Source organism: Panthera leo, chromosome D2, assembly GCF_018350215.1.
Source record: "Panthera leo isolate Ple1 chromosome D2, P.leo_Ple1_pat1.1, whole genome shotgun sequence".
In the NCBI taxonomy this organism is placed as follows: Eukaryota; Metazoa; Chordata; class Mammalia; order Carnivora; family Felidae; genus Panthera; species Panthera leo.
In genome coordinates, this window is record NC_056689.1 from 4,723,565 (window position 1) to 4,748,073 (window position 24,509).

Consider the following 24,509-nt stretch of genomic DNA (forward strand, 5'->3'; position numbering starts at 1 on the left):
GAAGGGTTCACCTTGTCAAAGAGCTTGGCTACCTCTCTCTCAGACACAAAATACAAATGACCCAAACGAAATACGCTAATATTGATAATGTGCGAGAAGGCAGGCAGTGCCATGTGATGTACGAGGATGGCCGTTGTGCTCCAGGAGATCAGTGTGGGAGAACTTGGGCAACATGGAACACTGAATCGATTATGCCCTCCACCCCACCCCTAGGCGTCAGTCAAAATCAAAATAATATTAAAAACAAATTACCTGAGAGGCGCCTGGGTGGCTCAGTCGGTTGAGAGCCTGAGGGTGGCTCAGGTCATGATCTCACAGTTCGTAGGTTTGAGCCCCGCATTGGGCTCTGTGCTGACGGCTCAAGAGCCTAGAGTCTGCTCCGGATTCTGTGTCTCCCTCTCTCTCTGCCCCTCTCCTGCTCACGCTTTGTCCTGCTCTCTCTTAAAAATAAATAAAAACATTAAAAAAATTTACAAAAAAAAAATTACTTGTAATGAAGTTCAATGAAGTCCTGATACTCCCTTAAGAACAACTTTTGTTGCCTTGCTTTAAAAAGAAATGACGTTCAGTGCTTCTGTTCCGCTGGTGCCCGAAATTCACATGCAGTCTGTTGCTGGCGGCTTGCTCAGGTCATGCGTGTGGGACGGCATCACCTCAGTGAATGCACACAGTGATGGGTTGTTTGCTCAGTCTCCCGGGGATGAATCGGAGTAAACAGGCTCCCAAGATTCTGTTAATGTAAGTGAAAAAGCAAATGCATTAATGAAGTGAAAATGTTACAAACAACCCCGATATTCTAATTTCTAGCCCACCTTCTCCCTGTGCTGTTTAATTCACGCTAGGGATATCCTTTTCCAGGGCTTAATAGTCATCTGTCTGCATTTTTGCCTTTATCAGAGAACCTCAGAAACCAGGCACAGGATTAGAAATGTACATAGGGGCACCTGAGTGGTTCAGCCGGTTAAGCATCTGACTCTTGGTTTCCGCTCAGGTCATGATCTCACGGCTTATAAATTCTAGCCCTGCACTGGGCTCCTGCTTGGGATTCTCTCTCCCTCCCTCTCTCTTTCTGCCCCTCCCCCACTTGTGCTTGCTCTCTCTCCCTAAGTGAATAAATCAACTTATATAAAAAAATGTACATTAAGTGAACACAGAAGCCTTCACATACCAGGAACTACACCAAGCACTGGACACGCACTGAAAAATGAAGGAGGTACACTGTAAACTTCCTATCTTAGAGCCTAGCAGAGGACAGTAACATTAAAACAATAATTATAAAAATGGAATTCTGCAAAACAATAGAGGAATTGATTCAGCTGGTGTGGCCAGTGGAAGCACCTCTGAGAAAATCACATTGTAACTCACCTTTTGCTACATGGTCTCAAAGTACACTCTCCCAGCCCTGATGCTACTTGGGAGAAAAATTAAGAGTCTAAGTGCCAGAAGTTTTGTATCCTGCAGATTGAATGTGACAGCTAGTATTTTAAAAAATGACACTTGGAAGCCATGAGGAAGGCGTGTTCTGGGGTCAAACCATCGAATTGGAGATGCTTGCTGACTGCAAGACCCTGGACTAGTGACTCAACTTGTACTAACATCAGTTCTTCATCTTGTAGAATAGATGTATCACATGCTTCGTAAATGATCATCAACACGAATCAGGGTAATCTGTGAAAAGCAATTAGCACAATGACGAAGTGCTAAGTATTCAATATCTGTCGTCACATTAGGTTTCTTCTCTGTAAATGCTTCACAGACCTTGCCAACTTTTGCTGTTGGGAAGGCGCTCTTTTCCCAATACTCATCGAGACTATTCCTGCTTGTTGACACACTCTTTCTTGAAAAACCTTAGTGTCCGATCAAGTTACAGACTTGGTCTTGAAGACATTCTGTAGTTTAGGTTGACTTCTTCAGAAATCTGATACGTACATCAAGATTTTGATAGGTTAAATGTCTCAAACAGAGGTAGTGTCACATCAGAGATTAAGAGGATGGGTTCCAGACCCCACTGACCTGGGTTAAAAATCCCAGCATTACCATTTATTAGCTAAGTGACTTTGAAATAAATACTTAAACTTTCTGTGGCCCGATTTCATCATATATAAAACAATAATAATAATAGTACCTGCCACATACTATTGTTATAAGGAATAAATAAGTGTGTTACGTAGAGAGCTTAAAACCTTGTCTGGCACTTAAACACTGGTATATGCATTAGCTACTATAATGCTTTCATTAAATCTTCTCAACTATACACTTTAAATGCTAATATTTAATGAAATTGTAAGGTCTGTGGAACCTTTAGATAATGTTCATTGTATCTCCAGTACTTAGAACAGCATCTACTCAACAAGTATTATAAACACAAATTAATATAAGTTAATAAACTAAATTCATGGGTGAATGAAGATACATGAATTCCTATGTTACAGATAAGGATATTACAACTGAAGGTAGTTTGCTGATTTCTCCAATACGTACCGAACATGTAACAGGATCAGCCTATGTCTCTGACTATAAAACACATAGGCTTAACCACATATATTTGTAGTGGAAACATGCAGGGCTCAGCTAAGGGAAAAGAGAAAGCAGATCATGGAAATAACCAGTTTGGGGAACTGCTAATGGTGGGGCTGAAGAACAAAAGGGAGTCCAAATTGACGGAAAATCCTATACTAAAGTGTATTCCAAATCAGAATCTTTTAGGATGGTGCTCCAGAATCTGAATTCCTAACAAACAGCCCGGTAATTCTATGCTCTCAATGCTTGGGACGTCCTTCGTAGAACATACTCCAAAGGGACTGACATGGTGGATGCTGAGGTTAGGAAGTGAAAGGCAAGGATGTAGGAATGTAACCGAGGGTAGAAAATTCAGAGAGGTTACAATCGGGAGTAAAGTACTAGTCTCGAAGGGGATCATCAAGAATCTCTCCAGCGAGAGGGCTGAACTGCTGTTGGAATAAACTCGAAGTATCTTAATGATCTATCAAAAGTATATTTTTATTACTTGGACTATTGAAAGTTGTGGGTTTGTTGTTGTTGTTGTTGTTGTTTGGTTTGGTAAAGATTGGAAGAAATAGGATGCTGAGATTCCAAAGAGTTCTCATGGCGTGCACTTGAACCATCTCCGCAATGCAGTTTACCTTTCCCTCCACGCTTCTGTGCCCTGGGATTGAGGAGGGCAGTGTGGCACCTGACTGTCTGTTAGGAGGAGAACTGCCACTGAGTGTCTCCAACATACTCGCCTGTCCTACGGACAAAAGTCACAGTGTCAAACTCTAGCCTATACCGCACAGAGTCCTAAGTGTAGGTCATGTGTATGAAGCTAGCAAGTAGTTGTAATACTTATCTCTCAATTATCATTGATTATTAGATAACAATACATCTGCCTCTGGGGCACCTGGGTGGCTCAGTCAGTTAAGCATCCGACTTCATCTCAGGTCGTGATTTCACTGTTCCTGAGATCTCACTGTTCGAGCCCCACGGAGGGCTCTGTGCTAACAGCCCAGAGCCTGGAGCCGGCTTCAGATTGTGTCTCCCTCTCTGCTCTTACTCCGCTCATGCTCTATCTCTCTCTCAAAAATAAATGAACATTAATTTTTTTTTATAAATTTCACCTGCTTTTAAGAGTCACCCCTCTTTATGGTACTATCTTAAAAATCACAAGCATAAGTTTAAGCAGTTATCGCTTCAAAAACACGTATGTCATATACGTATGATTTTTAAAAAAATACTCAGAAAATGTTGTTTTGATGTTGCCAAGAAACGAGCATTAAGTTTAGCAATAGTGGGCCCACAAGTTTTCACACATGATCCTAATTTAGTCCTTTTCTTTAGGCTAAAGAGGAAATGCATTTCCAATTAATAATTCAATGCATTTGTGCATGAAGAGATGAATATTTTGGATGCCATCCTTAATATAAGAAATGGAAACTATTCTTTAAAACTGCTTCATAAATACTCAGTATGTCTACCAATTACTAAATCTGTTTGCATATGCATCTATCTTTACATATTTTGGTAATGTTAAGGAATTCTCAGAGACAACGATCGATTTCCTATAAACGGAAAGCCTCTAAAGTTGATCTAACGGTGCTTACTCAGCCCATCTTATGTAGTTTAGGTATTTACCTACTCTTTCTCCCATAATGTCATATTGGTAAATATTCAGCGAGCTCTTATTCTAAAGCTTCTTTTGTTGGCTCTCTGATGCTCTGTGGTATGCCATCCATCCACTTTTTACCTTCTTCCAACTTTCTGAAGAGCCTCTGGCTCCCTCACTTCCAGCTCAACATTTAACGAAGCCACTCTCTTGAAAGTTATTACAAAATCTAATACTTTTCCCAGTCCTCATTTTTAAAATGAGCCTGTTCTAACAACTTTGCCCTCATTTGATTTCCAGAAAATGGCAAGTTTTTAAAGACATTTTCTCAGTCTCCTTTCATTTTGAAAATTTTATATTATGCAACATACTTAACAGAGATAGAAAATAATATAACAGATCTCTCATGGACTCAGCACTAAAACAGATGTTAACATTTTGTCATATTAAACTCAAAATTCACCTTTCTACCAGAATAAGAAGAAAATGATTCACAGCCAGAGCCCTAACCAGAACCTTTTCCCCCCCTCTCACTTCCCCAAAGGAACGTGTACATCATTTCCATGCATAGTTTTGTACATTTACTGCATGTGTATTCATAAACAATGTACACTATGCCTTAATATTTGCATGACTCTTACCAAATTCTGCACCTCTTTCTGTAACATGCTTTTTAATGATATTATGGGTTTTAAAATTAGCCACATTTACACATGTAACTGAACTCTATTCCTTATATCTGCTGTATACATCAAGATTTATTCATTTCTCTACCCCATGAAAATTCGTTTTTTCCCTCTTTTTTTGCAACAACACACAGTCCTGAAATCATAATCTTTGTACATGTCTCTGTGTATAAGAATTTCTCCAGGGTAGAACCTGAGGAGTAGAATCGCTAACGCAAAGAGCATGTGTGTCTTAAGTTTTATTAGTTATCAAGTTGTTCCCTTAAGCGAATGCCCCAGTTTGCACTCCCACCAGTTCTGTCCCACCTCTTCTCCATGTTCTCTCCACCACTTGCCATTACTAGATGCACTAATGTGTTTGGATGTGATGGATGATGGGATGGATAGGACAGAGTATCTCCTTCTTTGGGTTTGTATTTTCCTTATTGCCAGTTAGGCTGAGCATCTTTCCCTATGTTTATTGGTCACTAGTGTTTATCTCTTGTCATTTACATGCTCATAGTCTTTGCCCACTTTCTGTTGGGTTCTTTTTATTAATATATAGAAGCATTTTACTTTGTTTATATATATATATAATTTATTGTCAAATTGTTTTCCATACAACACCTAGTGCTCATCCAAAGAGGTGCCCTCCTCTATGCCCATCACCCACTTTCCCCTCTGCCCCACCCCCCATCCACCCTCAGTTTGTTCTCAGTATTTAAGAATCTCTTATGGTTTGCCTCCTTCCCTCTCTGTAACTTCCCCCCCTTCCCCTCCCCCCTGGTCTTCTGGTAAGTTTCTCAGGATCCACATAAGAGTGAAAACATATGGTATCTTTCTCTGCCTGACTTATTTCACTTAGCATAATACTCTCCAGTTCCAACCACATTGCTACAAATGGCCAGATTTCACTCTTTCTCATTGCCAAGTAATATTCCATTGTATATATAAACCACATCTTCTTTATCCATTCATCAGTTGATGGACATTTAGGCTCTTTCCATAATTTGGCTATTGTTGAAAGTGCAGCTATAATCATTGGGGTAAAAGTGCCCCTATGCATCAGCACTCCTGTATCCCTTGGGTAAATTCCTAGCAGTGCTATTGCTGGGTCATAGGGTAGATCTATTTTTAATTTTCTGAGGAACCTCCACACTGTTTTTCAGAGCGGCTGCACCAGTTTGCATTCCACCAACAGTGCAAGAGGGTTCCCGTTTCTCCATATCCTCTCCAGCATCTATAGTCTCCTGATTTGTTCATTTTAGCCACTCTGAGTGGCATGAGGTGATATCTCAGTGTGGTTTTGATTTGAATTTCCCTGATAAGAAGTGACGCTGAGCATCTTTTCATGTGCCTGTTGGCCATCTGGATGTCTTCTTTAGAGAAGTGTCTATTCATGTTTTCTGCCCATTTCTTCACTGGATTATTTGTTTTTCGGGTGTGGAGTTTGGTTAGTTCTTTATAGATTTTGGATACTATCCCTTTGTTTGATATGTCATTTGCAAATATCTTTTCCCATTCCGTTGGTTGCCTTTTAGTTTTGTTGACTGTTTCCTTCACAGTGCAGAAGGTTTTTATGTTGATGAGGTCCCAATAGTTAATTTTTTCTTTTAATTCCCTTGCATTTGGAGATGTGTTATGTAAGAAATTTCTGCGGCTGAGTTCAGAGAGGTTTTTTCCTGCTTTCTCCTTTAGGGTTTTGATGGTTTCCTGTCTCACATTCAGGTCCTTCATCCATTTTGAGTTTACTTTGGTGAATGCTGTAAGAAAGTGGTCTAGTTTCATTCTTCTGCACATTGCTGTCCAGTTCTCCCAGCACCATTTGTTAAAGAGACTGTCTTTTTTTCCACTAGATATTCTTTTCTGCTTTGCCAGAGATTAGTTGGCCATACTTTTGTGGGTCCAATTCTGGAGTCTCTGTTCTATTCCTTTGGTCTATGTGTCTGTTTTTGTGCCAATACAATGCTGTCTTGATGATTATAGCTTTGTAGTAGAGGCTAAAGTCTGGGATTGTGATGCCTCCCGCTTTGGTCTTCTTCTTCAAAATTGCTTTGGCTATTCGGGGTCTTTTGTGGTTCCATACAAATTTTAGGATTGCATGTTCTAGCTTTGAGAAGAATGCTAGTGCAATTTTGATTGGGATTGCATTGAATGTGTAGATAGCTTTGGGTAGTACTGACATTTTAACAGTATGTATTCTTTTGATCCATGAGCATGGAATGTTTTTCCATTTCTTTGTATCTTCTTCAATTTCCTTCATAAACTTTCTATAGTTTTCAGCATACAGATCTTTTACATCTTTGGTTAGGTTTATTTCTAGGTATTTTATGATTCTTGGTGCAATTATGAATGGGATCAGTTTATTTCTCTTTCTGTTGCTTCATTATTGGTGTATAAAAATGCAACTGATTTCTGTACATTAATTTTGTACCCTTCAACTTTCCTGAATTCATGGATCAGTTCTAGCAGACTTTTGGTGGAGTCTATGGGATTTTCCATGTAAAGTATCATGTCATCTTTGCAAAAAGTGAAAGCTTGACTTCATCTTTGCCAATTTTGATGCCTTTGATTTCCTTTTGTTGTCTGATTGCTGATGCTAGCACTTCCAACACTATGTTAAACAACAGCAGTGACAGTGGACATCCCTGTCGTGTTCCTGATCTCAGGGGGAAAGCTCTCAGTTTTTCCCCATTGAGGATGATGTTAGCAGTGGGCTTTTCATAAATGGCTCTTATGATGTTTAAGTATGTTCCTTCTATTCCAACTTTCTTGAGGGTTTTTGTTAAGAAAGGATGCTGAATTTTGTCAAATGCTTTTTCTGCACCTATTGACAGGATCATATAGTTCTTATCTTTTCTTTTTTTAATGTGATGTATCACATTGATTGATTTGCGGATGCTTAACCAGCCCTGCAGCCCAGGAATGAATCCCACTTGATCATGGTGAATAATTCTTTTTATATGCTGTTGAATTCGATTTACTAGTATCTTGTTGAGAATTTTTGCCTCCATATTCATCAGGGATATTGGCCTGTAGTTCTCTTTTTTGGCTGGGTCTCTGTCTGGTTTGGGAATCAGAGTAATGTTGGCTTCATAGAATGAGTCTGGAAGTTTTCCTTCCCTTTGTATTTTTTGGAACAGCTTGAGAAGGATAGGTATTATCTCTGCTTTAAATGTCTGGTAGAATTCCCAGGGAAGCCATCTGGTCCTGGACTCTTATTTGTTGGGAGATTTTTGATAACTGATTCAATTTCTTCACTGGTTATAGGTATGTTCAGATTTTCTATTTCTTCCTGTTGGAGTTTTGGAAGTGTGTGGGTGCTTAGGAATTTGTCCATTTCTTCCAGGTTGTCCAGTTTGTTGGCACATAATTTTTCATAGTATTCCCTGATGATTGCTTATATTTCTGATGGATTGGTTATAATAATTCCATTTCCATTTGTGAATTTATCTATTTGGGTCATATCCCTTTCTTTTTGAGAAGTCTGGCTAGAGATTTATCAATTTTGTTTATTTTTTCAAAAACCTAACTCTTGGTTTCATTGATCTGCTCTACTGTATTTTTAGATTCTATACTGTTTATTTCTGCTCTGATCTTTATTATTTCTCTTCTTCTGCTGGGTTTGGGGTGCCTTTGCTGTTCTGCTTCTATTTCCTTTAGGTTTGCTGTTAGATTTTGTATTTAGGATTTTTCTTGTTTCTTGAGATAGGCCTGGATTGCAATGTATTTTCCTCTCAGGACTGCCTTTGCTGCATCCCAAAGCTTTTTGGATTGTTGTCTTTTCATTTTCATTTGTTTCCATATATTTTTAAATTTCTTCTCTAATTGCCTGCTTGACCCATTCTTTTTTTTAATTTTTTTTAAACATTTATTTATTATTGCGAGACAGAGAGATACAGAGCGTGAGCAGGGTAGGGGTAGAGAGAGGGGGAGACATAGAATCCGAAGTAGGCCCCAGGGTCCGAGCTGTCAGCACAGAGCACCATGAGGGGCTCGAACCCACAAACTGCAAGATCATGACCTGAGCCGAAGTCATTGGCCCAACCAACTGAGCAACCCAGGGGCCCCAGACCCATTAATTCTTTAGTAGGGTGTTCTTTAACCTCCATGCTTTTGGAGGTTTTCCAGACTTTTTCCTGTGGTTGATTTCAAGTTTCGTAGCATTGTGATCTGAAAGTGTGCCTGGTATGATCTCATTTATTTTATACTTATGAAGGGCTGTTTTGTGACCCAGTATGTGATCTTGGAGAATGTTCCATGTGCACTCGAGAAGAAAGCATATTCTGTTACTCTGGGGTGCAGAGTTCTAAATATATCTGTCAAGTCCATCTGATCCAATGTATCACTCAGGGCCCTTGTTTCTTTATTGATCCTGTGTCTAGATGATCTATCCACTGTTGTAAGTGGGATATTCAAGTCCCCTGCAATTACCACATTCTTATCAATAAGGTTGCTTATGTTTGTGATTGTTTTATGTATTTGTGGGCTCCCATATTTGGCACACAGACAATTATAATTGTTAGCTCTTCTTGATGGATAGACCCTGTAATTATTATATAATGCCCTTCTTCATCTCTTGTTACAGCCTTTCATTTAAAGTCTAGTTTGTCTGATAAAAGTATGGCTACTCCAGCTTTCTTTTGACTTCCAGTAGCATGATAGATAGTTCTCCATCCCCTCACTTTCATTCTGAAGGTGTCCTCAGGTCTAAAATGAGTGTCTTGTAGATAGCAAATGTACGGGTCTTGTTTTTTTGTTTTTTTGTTTTTTTAAATCCATTCTGATACCCTGTCTTGTTGAAGCTTTTAGTCCATTTACATTCCGTGTTATTATTGAAAGATATGGGTTTAGAGTCATTGTGATGTCTGTAGGTTTCATGCTTGTAGTGATGTCTCTGGTACTTTGTGGTCCTTGCAACATTTCACTCACAGAATCCCCCTTAGGATCTCTTGTAGGGCTGGTTTAGTGGTGATGAATTCCTTCATCTTTTGTTTGTTTGAGAAAACCTTTATTTCTCCTTCTATTCTGAATGAAAGACTTGCTGGGTAAAGGATTCTCGGCTGCACATTTTTCCTGTCCATCACATTGAAGATTTCCTGCCATTCCTTTCTGGCCTGCTAAGTTTCAGTAGATAGGTCTGCACTACTCATATGTGTCTACCTTTGTATGTTAAGGCCTGTTTATCCCTAGCTACTTTCAGAATTCTCTCTTTATCCTTGTATTTTGCCAGTTTCACTATGATACGTCGTGCAGAAGATCAATTCAAATTACATCTGAAGGGAGTTCTCTGTGCCTCTTTGATTGCAATGCCTGTTTCCTTCCCCAGATCGGGGAAGTTCTCAGCTATGGTTTTTTCAAGTACACCTTCACCCCCTTTCTCTCTCTCTCTTTCTTCTAGAACTCGTATGACACAGATATTTTTCTGTTTGATTGCATCACTTAGTTCTCTAATTCTCCCCTCATTCTCCTGGATTTTTTTATGTCTCTTTTTCTCAGCTTCCTCTTTTTCCATAATTTTATCTTCTAAGTCACCTATTCTTTCCTCTGCCTCTTCAGTCCGAGCTGTGGTCACCTCAATTTTATTTTGCACCTCATTTAGAGCACTTTTTAGTTCCTCGTGTCTTAGTCCCTTGATCTCTGTAGCAATAGATTCTCTGCTGTCCTCTATGCTTTCTCAAGCCCAGCGATTAATTTTATGACTATTATTCTAAATTCTTGTTCCATTATGTTGCTTAAATCGGTTTTGATCAATTCGTTAGCTGTTGCTACTTCCTGGAATTTCTTTTGAGGAGAATTCTTCTGTTTCGTCATTTTGGCTAGTTTTCTGTCCCTTATGCATTTTAAAAGCTTGTTGTGTGCTCTGACCTGCGAGCACTGCTATACTGAAGAGGGGTCATACATTGTCCAGGGCCTGGCCCTTCAGAAGTGTTCTTTCGGTGATTGTTAGTTGCTCTCTATGGTTGTGACTTTGGTTACTTTATTACCCTACTCCTAGTGGTATTTTGGACCCTCCCCCAGGTGTGCTTTGATTTGTTCCTTGGAGTAGCCCTGGAAAGGAAAACAGACAAACAGGAGACGAAAACACACAAACACACAAATAACACAACAAAGAAACAAACAAAAGCAAAAAACTAAAAACTAAAAACAAAATACCCAAAACACCAACTCCGTAAGGAAGAGGGTGGAGGTGGTGGTGAAGGAAAAGCACAAAGACAGAATGACAGCAGCGGGGGTGGGGCGGGGGGGCGGGGAGAGAAAATAAACACTGACTAGGCAGAGAGACTAAAAGGCTTAATCCAGAGAGAACGGAAAATGAAGAAGGAGGCGGGGAAAACGAAACGAAGGTACAGTTACCCAGACAGAGAAACTATATGGCTTGATTATTCCAGAGGGACAGAAAAGAGTGTAAAGGAGGTGTAGAACATGTGTCAAGACAGTGGATTAAATACGTCTGTTTAGACAGACCAATAGCCAGAGTAACCAGCCTAGGGGCGGGAAGAGATAAGGAGGAGAAATGGGGGTTGGGGAAGAATATACCTATATATCCAGAGCTGACCTAGAGTTAATCCAGGAAATGCTGCATCGCCGGTTGGGAGTAGCTCTTTGCAGGGTCTGTGCCGATCCGGTGCATACGCAGTTACCCAGTGCAAGGGGTGAGCTTTGGGGTGATCTGGACCCACCTCCACTGTGGGCCCCAGGAGCCATCCCTGAGGTCCTGCCTTGGTGGGGGAGGGGGGGCAGGGGATGGTGATCCCTCAGTCTCTTCTCCACGGAGCCGGAAAGGTAGACTCAGTTGGAGTCGTCCTCACTGTGCCCCGGGCGCAGACAGGGCGGTCCTTCTCACTCCACCAACTCCCCTGACCCTGCGCTTGGCTAGGATTCAAAGTCCCACTCCGTGCACTCAGGCGCTGGGGAAGCACCTCTCAGTGTGGAGATGTGTGGTCCGGCTGGCTTTGTCCGTGCCCTTGCACTTCGGGGACGACCGCCTTCTCCTACTGCGGACTGGCCACTGCCCTTGCTGCAAGCCCCCGGGGTGGCGGACACAGGCAGGCTTTGTCTTTTCCCACAGCACTCCAGGGAAACGGCAGCGTTTTCCTCTACTGTTTTTTGAGAGAGAGCGTGCATGTGTTAGCAGGGAAGGGGCAGAGAGAGAGGCAGACAGAGAATCCCAAGCAGGTTCCTTGCTGTCAGAGCAGAGCCCGATGTGGGGCTGGAACTCATGACCTGAGCCGAAATCAAGAGTCAGATGCTCAACCAACTGAGCCACGCAGGTGCCCCTACGAGCACTTTAAGTAGACATTACCCCTTTGTTTACTTACATAGAATGTAAAATATCTTCTGACACTTTGTAAAAAACTTCAAAAAATCTTTTAACAAGGTCTTTGCTTTTTCTATTTGCCATGTAAAAGTTTTATTTCAAATATCATTTTTTAAATGTTTGCTCTGTGTTGTGAAATAATGTTTCCCATGTGTCACTCTATTGGTATAGTATTAACAATATCATTAGGTTACTCTTGTGAGTTTTGTTGTTTGAATCTTAGGGATTATTGTTTGTTTTTTAATCTGATTTATCTATTAATGACTGATGGAGGTGTATAAAAATCTCCCATTACAATGATGACCTTCTTGATTCCTCCTTACACTTTTATCAGGAGATATTTGAAGCATGTTCAACCAAATTTGGAATGACTAAATCTTTCTGGTAAATAAAACTTTTTATGAGTATGTATTAACAATGTTTATGTTAATGCTTTTTTGCTTTCAAATCTATTTTGCCTGATATTATATATTTATACCAGTTTTGTTGGAATATCTCTTCAATTTTTTCCTGTCTCTGTGTTCTCCTTCTGAAATCATGATTAGACTCTCATTCTGTGTATCTTTTATAAGCTCTTTGATATTTTCTATCACTTTCTCCATGCTTCATAAAGGTAATTGTTTATCAGATGAATCTTTAAATTTACTCTTTTATCTTGTATTGAATTCTAATTTCAGTGATACATCTTGTATCTGGAAATCATATGTGGCTCTTTCACAAACCTGTCTGTTAGATTTTGTTATACGCTCTTACGTAGTCAGAATTTTTCCTACTTTTATTGCTTGGTGGTCATTAAATACACTTCTTTAAAAATTCACATCCAGTATCTCCCGTCCCTCCAGGGACTGCTTATGCTGTTTTGTATGTCCTACTCATATGAGATTGCTTCTTTAGAAGTTTGGTGATTTAAAAACGTGAGCGCATATTTCTTGTGACTTTATGTGCATGGACCCTTTGTTGGTTGGGACAAACAGGTGCTCCTTTAGAGGATCCGTGTGTGCTGCTGTAAAGAACACTTCCAGCCCAGGGCTGCCTGAAAACACACGGAATGTTAGGTGTCTGAGGAACACATTAGTGCTATGTATCCTGGCTTCAAGTTCACACCTGGACGACATCCACTGTGGACTTCACCTGTCTAGACTCTTCACGCACTTGAGTTTGCTCCCTGACCTAGGCTAAAAATGGCTCTATAATGGGATTGTTGGAAGAGGATATGGACCTTGAAGAACATGGAACAGAGGGGCAAAAGGCAAAACTCAAAATATTACAGGGATACTGCGTGGCTTTCCCAAGACTGGAAAAACATATATGCTTCTATTTTTGGACGTAAGAGTGTGAGGGCCTTGGGGTCCTGCCCACTTACGTACAAAGCCCCCCAGAGAGGTATGGCTTCAGTGTCCGCAATGCCTACCGTTGGCCCAGAGGGAACAGAGTGCACAAACCTGTAAACAGCAAGCATGGGCCACCCAAGGGACAACAGAAATGTAAATCTTTAAAGGTGTCAGCTAATGCCAACAAGAGAGCTCCACCCACAAGGAGTTAGGAATGGCACTGGATCCACTCGGAACACATATCCCCAAAAGAATGATTTAAGTAAATTTGTGGTTCAGAGGCTATGAGCAAACAGACAAATAAATAAAAACCCACCACTTGAGAGAGCTGCGGTAGGAGAAAGATCATCAAGGGAAGGCCAGGTTGACGTGAGCGTGTTGACGTGAAGCAGATGTTCAGAGGCGAGTTTGAGGTTGGAAGAGGTTTTGCCGATGATGAATTTGAGGGAAGCGCCATGCAATCATCCAGTAGATGGGAGCAGGTGAGACGTAGGGCAGAAACGGGCTCGTGTGGAATCTTAGTGAAGTCAAAACGAGGTAGACACAGGAAGATCTGGGAGACTGCGTTCTGATGGCTTCATAGACAGGGATAAAAAGCTACGGTATTTGCCCTGGTGGATTCACAGTCACGACAGTTGGGAGGTGAGGGTGACGTGAAGGTTGGGCGCCCTCTGACCCTTGCAGTGGAAATGAGGGTACTGGGATCACAGCAGAGGACGGGAGATTGAGGGAGCACCATTTAATTTCAGTGCTTAGGACTTGTCTTCAGCCCTTTTGTAAATAGGACAACCTTTTTTTTTTTTAATGTTTGTTTATTTTTGAGAGAGAGCCAGAGCATGAGTTGGGAGGGGCAGAGAGAGGGAGATACAGAATCCGAAGCAGGCCCCAGGCTCTGAGCTGTCAGCACAGAGCCTGACGTGGGGCTCGAACTCATGAACTGTGAGATCATGACCTGAGCTTAAGTCGGACACTTAAGCTCCCCTAGGCACCCCTAGAAATAGGACAATCTTAATATGAGTGAGCAAGAGGGCAGAGATCATTAGAACCACTAAAATATGAAAAACTCCATAGATACCCCAAAAGTATTCATTGATATGATTCAGGAAATTGTTAAGATTGATGAATTCTGCATCTTGAGATGGCTATATAATGCCATCTAGCAGAATATTTCATACACGTCAATTAACACCAAGATATTCCCTTGTCTAATCTAAAGCTATAGACAATTTTTACAGGCATCGAGGCAGCAGATATTTTTCTACCAGAGGGAAAAACTCAGTCTGGTTTCAGCCTTGTCCAGAGCAAATTTTAACACAGAAGAAAACTGAGCAATTGTCACAGGATTTTCAAGGTAAAGAGGTTGTGCCCCAAGGATTACATCCAGCCACCACATTATTATAAAGGCAGCAGGCAGGTACTCATAAAACTCAAAGAACTCGGGAAACACAGCACTCATGATCCCTCTTGAAACACTGCTCAACAATAAATTCTAGCCACTTAAGAAACAATCTATGAATCAAGAATTGAGGAATGGTGCGGCTGCGTTAAAAGGTTTGTTTCTGAGCTTTGAAACCTATTTAAATAGACTCTAGGGAGTCCGTTATTTTTTTTTTTTACATTTGGTTTTTGGAACTGCTCTGAGAGAACGAATATATATTATTTGAAGTGTTTGTCTTGAAAACACCTTTCTATCGAGAGAACAGAGGATAGGACCGATCAGGCTGTGATATTCTTTGATAAAAAAAAGTACCAATTTAAAATCAAAAGTACAAATTTTGGAAACCTCAGAGAAAAAAAAAAAAAACACTTCTAAGCTTACTGTTTTTTTTTTTCCCCCTTTTCCCTAAAAGAACACAAAATCAGCAACAGCGAAATTCTGGGAAGACCCTGGAACCAGATAAAACAATCTTACTAAACACTGAATCACAGTTAAAGAGCAGTTGCCCAGCAACCGACGATCTCATCATTTCCTTTAAATCCTCCACACTGCGTGTTTGTGTGTGTGTGTGTGTGTGTGTGTGTGTGTGTGTGTGTGTGTAACAATCTCGTAAAACTAGGACAGACTAAGAAGTCATGGAAAGAGGTGGGAAATGAAGTTTGCGGGAGGGGTAAACTGAATACAATTTGACTGCAAATCTGATGCAGATGCTCAAAGGCCCCGCCCCAGGTCGAGCAGTTTGGGCCACAAAACCCACGAGATAACTCAAATACCTCCCTCAGCCGAACAACAGGCAATCGGAGAAAAACAAATGCCGCAGAAGCTTCAAAGTCCACGGTTACCAAAGGAGAATCACCCACCACTGAGGCAGGAAGGGTTCCAGGGCTCCCACCGCTTCATTTGGCAGATGAGCCAACGCGCCCAGGAAGGCAGGGGGTGGGGGGAGACTGCGGGGCACGCATCCAGGAGTCGAGGGAAGGGGCCACCCGCCCGGGTCGCACTCCCGGGCCACTGTCCTTTCCAGCAGCCGTACTGTCTCACATTGAATACAGGTGTTGTGTAAATGGCACCATGTGTCATTAAGCCGTTATTAACTAGTCAGACTTGGCTGCAATATCAATAACTCTCTCTTCTTCTAAGAGATCACAACTTTTAACTTTCTAGTAAACGGCAGCTTCCACTGGGTACAAACTTCTAGAGAACGTTTACTCCCGAAGCCTTCTAAGTCATGGTCTCCTGGATGACCACAGACGTCCCCTACTCTCATGCCGAATTTACACCTCCCATTGCAAACACTCCGGCAATGAACATCGGAGGCGCACGTGGCCTGTCTTAAGTGTGAACACTCGTCTCGTGTAGGAATTCAAGCATCTTTAAGGGGACCTAGCACCATACTGATTTCTGACATCGCCATCGAAATGGGCGTGTCAACACAATCACCGGGTGTACAGAATACCACTGAGTGACTATCTTAGTGTGGAGTGTGGGCTGCTATCACGAACCTCCACAGACTGGGTGGCTTAAACAACAAACATTTACTTCTCTGAAGGCTGGGAATCCCGTGCCGGCACGGTCGGCTCCTCGGTGAGGGCCCCCTGCCTGGTTGTCCTCATAAGGCTTTTCCCTGGTGGCTGTGCACCGGAAAAGGGACAGGGGATTAAATGGACACGAATGTATACTTTCTATCATCGCTAGAGGAATCACTCTGTTTCGAATAGGTTAATTTAATCTTTCCGGGAGCTCCTTCTGAGTTAGAGAGTGGTTTGGTATACAGAGTAGGGAATAGTATGTCCTAGGTGTGGGATGTGGCTTGAGAGAAGTCTTAAAGTTGACAGAGGGTAAGATAAAATACAATTATTAATGCCCGGAATTGTCCTAAGTGCTTGGTATAGGTGATTTAATTATAATCGAAGCCTCTACAAAATGGTTATTTTATTACTGCTGTGTTGCAGCAGAAGCTTAGGCCTAGAGAATTGGAGCCACATGCCCAGGATAAATCCAACAAGGCCCGGGGCCAGGACTCAAAGCCAGGATTCCCGATTCCAGGACCGGGCTCGTCAACACCGTACTCATCAGCCTCTCTCTGGATATCATAATGAGTAAATGTCCCTCTTCACAGTAAACTCGTTGTTTTTAAAAAGACTGCTTGATTTTTTTTTTTTTACTTTAGCTTTCAATAGCATGCTGGATTTATTTTTCTTTTCATAAAGTTTCTGCTGAATATTTAACACTAATAATTCAATTTGCCATGATTTTCTGACGACATTTAGAAAATGCTGATTATTTAATAATCAACAGATTATCAATTGAACAGAACATGTATTTCCTTTAGCTCTATTGTTAGTAAAAGTGGTCCATTTAGAACAAAATATAAAATGGAAAAGGCTTATCTGTACACATCAGTTAATAAAATACTGCAATGAGGAAATTATTCAACTAATGAATCAAGAGCACAGACTTACCTGAAACAGAAAACAGAATTTAATAGAAATGTTTAATTTCTGTATGTTAGCTTGAATTTCGCTTTTGATTGAAGAGATCTCAAATGTGAAAGAAATAAGAACCTGTGAGATCTGAAATTTTTTGCAAATGTAGGGGCGCCCGGGTGGCTCAGTCAGTTGAGCGTCCATTTCTTGATTTCGGCTCAGGTCATGATCTCACGGTTCATGGGTTTGAGCCCTGCATCAGGGCTCCATGCTGACAGTGCAGAGCCTGCTTGGGATTCTCTCTCTCCCTCTCTCTCTCTCTCTCTCTCTCTCTGCTCCTCCCCAACTATCTCTTTCTTTCTTTCAAAAATAAATAAATGAACATTAAAGAAGTTTTTCTGCAAAAACCTCCAATCTGTAAGTTCAATTCTGCCATATTCTACTAAATGCATAAATGACAATCGGGAACACTTGGAAACAAAACAAGATATATACCAGACACTGTGAAAAGTACACTTGACTAGATAATCCACAGTTTTCATTTTTTAGTGATAAATGAAAGCTGAGCCTATTCATAACACAATATTTTCAGTGCTTTTGAGACAATTATTTTCAGTCCCCCCATAAAAAAATCCTTATCAAATCACTACTCAGAAACATAGCTTTCTACACATTTTCATTTCTTCTGCCTACACTGTAGCACCTCATAATAACTCCCTGACAAAATTAAAAACAAAAAATCACAATAGTTTTTCTTAAGGCACCCACACGTACTTGGAAATGGCAAACGAACCTTGTTTGTTATCCCCCCCCCATTAGGATCCGACTTTTTACTGACTTCTGGGAAACACCCCTTATGCCTCGAAGACCTTAGCTCCTTACTGGTGTGTCCTCAGGCATTACTATCATTAATACTGGCCGACTTCCATGTATACTTGGATGACTGGAGACCTGGTCCATGAGCTTCTTTCCTGCCTCTCCTCCAGTGATGCCTCATGGCCACCCCCTGCCCTGTCTTTATCAATCACTACAAATTCTCCACAATCTCAATTTCGAGTGTCTTATTCTCCGACCACCACTTTCTACACGTCCAGCGTCCTGCCTTTACTTGGCACCCAAAGTCCAATGACCCTTTTGCCACACTGGCCCCTACAACCTACTGACACCACATCCATCCATTAAATTTCATGGTGGATCATTCTTACCGCTTCTTTGCACGCAGCCTAACTCCTTCTCCATCTCTTAAAGATTCATTTGCCAAAACCCAGTGTGTAGCTCAATCCAATGACCTCACTACTCTGCCCAGCTGTAGAAAAACACCGACTTGCCGAACACTTGAATTTCAATGACTGCAAATCCCAGGAGAGCTTTTAATAACACCGGCAGCCATGTTTTATTTCCCTGTCCCATTTGCCCTGCCAGACTCCTCGGTAACGAGAGCCTGCTGTCTCCTCCAACCTGCAACACCTTCTCTCCCACGCTCAGTCTCAGCTCGTGACTCATTTTCCTCACAAAGTAGAAGCATTCAGGGGGCGCCTGGCTGACTCAGCTGAATGAATGTCTGACTCTCGATTTCGGCTCAGGTCATGATCTCACAGTTGGTGTGTTCGAGCCCCGCATCGGGCTCTGAGCTGACAGTGAGGAACCTGCCTGGGATTTTCTCTCTCCCTCTCTCTCTGCCCTCCCCTGCTTGCTCTCTTTTAATACACATTAAAAAAAAAAAGTAGAAGCATTCAGAAAGAGATTTCTACAAATCCCCACACCTGCAGCTACCTGTCTGCCAGCATTAGGACACACGTACTCTGCCTTCTCGCCTGTTACTCCCCCACAGAACTGGCCCTAGTCACCCAAACTGCCGACACCACCAGTCGTGCATGAGACCCCGTCTCCTGTCCTAGAGACGCCAATCCACCGCCTTCTCTCCTGCCTCAGTAATTCTCTCTCTCTCTCTCTCTCTTTCCTCCTCACCCTTTCCTGGATCATTTCATTAACATACAAACATTCCCTTATTCCCCCCACCCTTCCCATTTCGACGGGGGTGTTTGCTCAGAAATCTCACGAACGACGTCTCTCCCCAGTTAGATAGCCACATACATTGGATGCAAGTATGTCCATTTCACCTTTGTGCAGATTTAAGCGAGTTGGTCAAAGCTAAGAGGGAACGCGAATTATGGATAAATGGTGTCTCTGTCTCAAAAGGAGAGCCTAACGAGGACATCTATTTCAGAACACCGGGTCCTGGCCCTAGCTTTATGTCACGACACCATGAATGGAATCACCTCACACAGCTGAGTGCTGCAAGATCACCAAGGGGCAATGGGGACGGTCTGCCGGAGAAGCGTTTCCATCTGTGCTCAGGGAGCGAGGCTAACGGGGACAGGCTCTTTCCTCAAGTTGATAGGGACAACTTCTTCGGTCTAAAGAACATCATCGACAAGTGAGGAGAGTTCCAGCAGCAAGGCAAGCAACGTCCTTAAGGCAACGCTGTAAGTTCATGCAGGCCAAGGGCACACAAAACGAAAACAAGGTAGATGATATAGTTCTAGTCCTGGATCCCGCAGTTAGGTTGTGAAGTTTAAACGCAATCAGCCGGACGGTCATGTCTGGGAGAATGATTTGTCTTTGTCTGATGGCGCTTCAGTTGGATTGCAATTCACGCTAATTGTGATGCATTATACACTCATTAATGTCAAGAGAACTAACCTTTTAGGGGAAATGTTACCATTGCCAAACGGTTCAACTGAAATTCTAGAAATGCCCGTATTTCTTCTATATTTCCAAATTATTTTCCGCTTTGCCATTATTTTTCCAACTTCCTTTAATGACTGAGTAGTCTATCAGAAATGTGTGTTCACGGGGGCCTGGGTGGCTCAGTCAGTCGGTTGAGCCTCTGAGTCTTGATCTCAGCTCGGGTCATGATCTCATGGTTAGTGAGACCAAGCCCTCCACTGGGCTCCTTGCTGAGTGTGGAGCCTGCCTGGGATTCTTTCTCTCCCCCTCTCTCTGCCCCTCCCTGGTTCTCTCTCTATCTCTCAATATAAATAAATATTAAAAAAAGAAATGTGTTTTCATGCTTAAATAAGAAAGACCAGACCCATCTAAAGGGGCAGAGGCCATGTGGACTGCTAGGTAGCATTCTTAAGACACGATCTCAAAGTGTTACCTCAAATGTTCGCAGATTAAGCTAGGTAAGAGTTGCTGTCTGCATATTACCAAAAAAATTAACAAAAATCCAATAATAACCAATATTTGCAAAATAGCTTATGCCATCCCCTGTATAAAGCTTTTCAAATACTATTTATTTGGACTGTCCGCTGCAGCCATGTGAAAGTCCAGACTCCTGCACGTGGTTTAAAATCATCTGGCCTCCACTTACTTCTCTCCTTATCTTTCCATTCTCTGGCCCAGTTCCCCAAATTTAATGCTCCAAAACAAAAGTGAACTCATTTTTATTTACAAAATATGCCAAGCTCTTTTTTTTTCCTGATCTGTGCATATTCTCCCTCTGAAAAATCTCGCCTCTTCATTTACCTGGTTGTCATTCAACTGGTCCAGTTGTCACCTCCCCCCGCCCCCGGGGGGGGGGGGTCTCTGAGGCTCTCTCAGATGCACGTCCCCTAAAATGCTGTACTTGCTCATCTGCAAGGACCCTGTGATCAGGGGTCACCCACTCATCATTGCAGCCTCAGTCCCCAGCCCAAAACTTCCCGACAGATTTCAAAACGGACAGTACGCACTTGATCACCACAACGTTTTTACCAACAGGCAGAATAAATGTGACCATTGGTGCCTCGGTTTGCAAACGAGGAGCCTGAGACCCAGGGAGGCGAAATAAGTAGCCTGCAAAGAGACAGATTAAAAAATGGTAACAGGAGTTTGATTCTAGATCTTCCCGTTATAAATGATATATACTCTTTTCACGCGGGTGAGACGCAAGCTCTAAAGTAATTGCACTGCGGCAATGAGAGCCTTCAGGGCACAGGTGGCGAATGTGAAAATGTGCACCAATTCCTGCAAAGTTATCGGTGAAATCAGAAATGAACTAGGATGCAAGGACATACACATACGAGCAATGGCACGGTAACGAAGTTGTGGCAACCCAAAACTAAAAGCATGTTCATTCTACAAAAGCTGCTTAATTGTCATCCCAGAGGACATAAAACTTAGGTGTTGCGTCTATGAAATCTGATCGGTGAGGGGATGCAAAATTCTAACAGGGGGACTCTCTGCCTTTCCCTGGCTATTAAAACACCCACTGCACTTGACCTCAGGTTTTGAAGGGGCATGTGTTGTCCTCCCTCAATGTGCCTCACCAAACATGTCTTCTCCCAAATTCTCCCATCTCGTCAACTAACCAACATTACAAACACAGTTGCTTTAAAAATCACAGAACTAAGTAAACAAAAATACTGAAAAAATACTCTGCCCAGGTAATGTCTTAGGATTTAAAACGAGGTGATATTCATTAGTCTGTGAGAGTCAAACGGCTGGTTTCTGCACAGAAACGCTGGTATAGAAAGGTAGATCTTCATCTGTTCTGAGCAATTCTTTCCCTTAACCTACAGAGCTTCGCTATGTACACCATTTCTTCGGAATCAGTGTAGAAGACTCCAAGAAATTCTGGCACGAGATGGAGCTGTGGCAGAATCGGGGAATGCAGAAACGGGTGAAGCAGGTTTCACTCTCGTTTCCTTCAGCTTCTATGTCAGATAACATCTAGTACAGATGGTAAGAATCTGCTCCTGAGAAGCGACGTAGATGTTTTATGTACTAGAATTTGAACCCCAAAGTTTAATGACTTATTAAGGGATGTTTTGTTATACAGCAGATGCTGCAATATTTTTCGTGGTAGGGCTTTCTTCCTATTTCATCAGGCTGGTTGCACCATATTGGATTTATACAGGTGACATGCCTCCAATGACCCTCCTTATGGGATCTGGCGGTGATCGCACGGAGACTAGCACAGGGCACAGAAAGTTTCCTGAACTTGTGACTGGGCTTTCTGACCCCAGAGACATCCAATGTCTTAACAGAAGGTCTGGATTTGGAATCCCGGTGTTACACTGCTCTCTTAAAACAATAAAATTGGGAGAACATCAGGATAAGCGAGTTATTAAGAAATCACCTTATCTTTGAGCTTCCCTAATGAATAAAAATAGATTTCTCTGAATAAATTTGTTTCGGAAATTCTGCATGCCATAGCAGCCCCAAGTTCTCCTAAGTATTCTGGAATGCTATGGTTTTCGTGAAATGTTTCAATAAAGAAAGCGTTCCGACTTGGTTCCCGAATCTCCTCCTGTCTGCTCACTTGACACATCCCATCTTTAACCATCCCGTGAGGTCACGCTGGGAGGAGTGCTGAACTAATCTAACCCTTCTCCGACAGCTGCACCGCAGAGAACGTTCTCTCTTTACTACTATTCTTCCAAAATGTAGACAAGACGTCTGTGTGTTCCCACCTGGTGGCGGGATACGACAGACTGTCTTAGGAGGCCCTTTCGGCTCTGGGTGGACAGGAAACAGAAAGCGCCTCCTGTCGGAATCTGAAATGCATGCCGTCCCCAGACTCATCCTCCAAGCCCCTGACCAGAGCTGGATTGTGAAGCAACACGGAGGGTAGTCACTACTATCAATTTGGTTTGCCTTTTTGGTTTGGTTTTTTTTGCACCGTGAGTTTCCTCACCTTCCTTCTGGGAACACAACCTGTTCTCCCGACAGATTCAGTTCTTGGCACGTCCTGTCTTCTTCCTTCCCGGAAGCTGTGATGGAACTGAGCATGAGCACATCACAAAACAGGGCCAGTGAGGGTCTTCCTGGGACCACGGGGAGAAGCCACACTCTCCTTCTGTTAAGCTGGGAGGGCATGGTGTCTGTTGGTCCTGATCACCTGCTTGTCTGGCACAGAAAGACGGCCTGTGCTGCAGAGGAAAACACACAGTGGAGACGAACAGAGTCTGGTGAGGTGGGGAGGGGTTCCCGATCCTCAGGCATGAGGACCGGAGTCTCAGAATACTTTGATACTGTGAGAAGCAGAAGTATGCTTCCCGGTACGTAACCCATAAATAATTTTATTGAGAACATTTAAATAAAACCTATGATTAGGAACATCCTTGTTCACAAGGGTCAGACTGTCAGTGCCTGAGTGATTCAGAGATTTTGCGTACGGAATAAAATCTGAACGTAAATGTTTTATCTGGTAAATTGTTTCGGTTTGGTCCTTACTTTGGCAGTGAAAGATAGTTTATTTCTTTCGGGGCCTAAGAGCAGGCAAAAGCTTCTCTTTATTTAATCATTTGACATCCTACTATCTGGATTTGGTCTTAGGAAATTGTTAAAATTTCTCGTTGGGATCACCTCAGTGGCACTGAGGAACTGTACCTCCCCGTGAAAACTTCCGGACTTCGTGTTCTGGTGTGCTTGCTGGGGAGGGGTGTGAAGAACAAAGTTCCTTACTCTGACTTCTTTACAACATCCTTCATCAAACACTCTGTACACGACCTAGAAAAAACTGTCCCCTCGCTGCCTGTGCCTTTCCTGTTTGGCAAAAGTCATCCTCAAAGATGTTATCAACTGAACGGAATGTTTTGTGTCTGGAGCTTTATTTAGGTCAGTGAGTCAAGCGTTGCCACAAGGCAGATCAAAATGGTGCCCTCCTGACTTGAACACCCAGAGCGAGCTCCGCTCCGAGAGCATTTAAGCGGCGGGGCGCCACGATACGTACGCTCGTGTCCTGACGGATGTGCCCAGAGATGCGTTCGGTTCTTGGGTTCCTTCCCACACGGCACCTCCCGCTGCACTTTATTGACACCAGATGTTCTTTGTATCAGTGAGGCTCCTACAATGTCTATTTAAAGTTAAATGGAGTAATTGAAGCCAGAGCGTGGTGCTCGGAATGAAGTAAATCAAAGCACATCACAGTCATAAAAATGCAGACTAGGGAAAGCATGAATGAGAGAAATCCATTATAAAAAAGAAAGCCAGACTAACACAGACCAAAAAGCTCTGATTAGAATTTATCATCTCACACAACACTGATAGGAATCAATTGGTAAGTGCTCAGAGCTCTGACGCCAGAATTAGTGAGCGTGCCTCACCATATAAATCAGGCGAGACTCTTCTGTCACAACGACCTTCCCCACGACAGCTCAAGGAAGACAATTCTTCACTAGGATCACCGGGGGGATCAGATGCAGAAATCCAGCTAATGACAGGAGACACGGACCTGA

General features: G+C 42.4%; 1 long non-coding RNA gene across 1 annotated transcript in view; it reads right to left on the reverse strand.

The window, feature by feature from the left end:
• Window positions 1-436: 436 nt before the first annotated feature.
• LOC122202807 overlaps window positions 437-24,509 on the reverse strand; it is a 66,280-nt gene continuing 42,207 nt past the window's right edge. Inside the window, exon 4 of the long non-coding RNA XR_006194891.1 lies at window positions 437-730. This is a non-coding gene — a long non-coding RNA (uncharacterized LOC122202807). The remainder of the gene's footprint in view (window positions 731-24,509) is intronic.